Raw genomic sequence first — 1,925 nt, 5'->3', positions numbered from 1 at the left:
ATTAAAAGTAGTCTGAAATTTTGCGTATCGATTCAACTAGTCTATATTGAAAATAAAATTTGTGGTTGCTTTCTATGGTAAACGCTTTCTCTTTATTAGCACCGCGGTAGAAGCCAGATATAATAATCGTGCTCTCTAATAAAGGAGGCTATGATCTGGGTCACAGAAAAGCTTTTTTTCAAGTGTAAACGAAAAAGTTCGCTAACGACTTGTTTGACCGGTAACAAAGCACTTGAGAAAGCACCTATTAAACAAAGGATACCGGCGCTACTTCCTAGAGCCGGTTGCCCAACGAGCTCGACCGACGTTTACCGCCCACGCTTTACTCCGAAATAACTTCTGGGCAGAAAAAGTAGCGAACATTAAAAAATGATATCGTACGCGAGTGTCTTGGCGAACAGTCTCCAGGTGGAGTTTCCAGGAATAGGAAAAGTAGAATCGTTCAACCGGAAGGGAGGGGATTTCCCTTTCAGTCGCCCTTCACAATTCCCGCGATTAGAAAATATCAGATCCGCAATCGCGCGAATGCTGGAATGAAAATCATTTTATTTCGGCACGAAAGTAAACAAATTTCTTTTCCTCTAGGCGTTTGGCAAATAAAGGGTGTCCGTTAAAAGATCAAAGCGCAGCGTGTAATTACGTTCGAGCACGCGTGAATTTTGGTCTATATACAAACAGCATCGAGAAACAGCGACGCAATTGCCAGTTTCTCAACATAATCGATATTTGATTCGACTTTAATTCTCTCAACGATATTTCACTTTTGTACTAATGTTTAAAAAAAAAATAAATATAATTCTGTAAATTAGGTAATAACATTATAGTGAGCCCATTACGTTAATAATATTTATCATAGTCCGTTTGATAGAACCTGCGAAAAGAACGAGTAGGCAAATAGTCTTGCAGATTGAATTGATAGACAGGCCGTGTGAGCTTGACTGGTTTAACGAAGCTCTTTTAATCGTGCATTTGACCCCAGATCGTAATCGACAGATCTGATTTTCCCATTGTCAGCTCGTGAAACTAGTACCTTTAACAATACTTACGTAACCTCTCGGTTATCGGTAGCAGGCATCTGTATCAAGCCTGTTGCGGTCGCAATCCATAATGCACATCGTGCATGTGCCGATACGTTGGGATGCAATGCACTCGGTAAGTAGCACGATTGCGTTTTCCTCCAGGGTCGCGCGAAGGAAACGTCGACTGTATCGTCCGTGAGAATATTTTCATCTCCTTTCGAATATCATTTAATTAAAGGGAAACAATAAATTTTGTAAGACGCATTGTATATCAAATTCATTAAGTTAAATTGGATAATAAAATTACACAGGAGTTAGTAAGATTTAATTTAAACGTGTAATTATACGATGGATGCACTTAAATAAATTTATGTAAAATTTATATCAAAGTCAATAAATAATTCATACCGCAATAATATAGTTATTCGTACCTAATGGAAATTCTGTAATCAAATTCCATACGGATAACGCATTGCTGATTTATCAGCGCATAATCTCTGAATGGTTGTATGATTTAAAGCAAAATGTATGTTATTTGATTAGCGATTTGATTCTTATCGAAGCGTTACGTGAAAATTGCAACAGGAATGGAGAACGCGGTTTCCCTTGTTTTTCGACAAGCCCCGTTTGCGTACGACAATCGACGCGTGCACTACAATTTTATTCGAATTTTATCCTTGAATCGAATCCTTACTAATGTTTCTTTAAACCGAAGGACGTTGGTTGAAAAGATTCGTGAAAAAAGTGTGAAATTATCGGCTCGCTTTTTCATCCGTCACGTCAATCCTCGTGTCCTCGGCTTAGTTCAATAGAAAAGTATAATGTTTCCTACGAGATTGATACAGAACGCGTTTCATAAGATAAAAAATATGTCATTTAATATTTACAATCATTTCATATCAGTTT

This window comes from Ceratina calcarata, unplaced genomic scaffold (assembly GCF_001652005.2).
Source record: "Ceratina calcarata isolate Rehan_Ccalc_2016 unplaced genomic scaffold, ASM165200v1 scaffold564, whole genome shotgun sequence".
Classification (NCBI taxonomy): domain Eukaryota; kingdom Metazoa; phylum Arthropoda; class Insecta; order Hymenoptera; family Apidae; genus Ceratina; species Ceratina calcarata.
The sequence above is the reverse complement of the archived record's forward strand: the minus strand, read 5'-3'. Positions refer to the sequence as shown.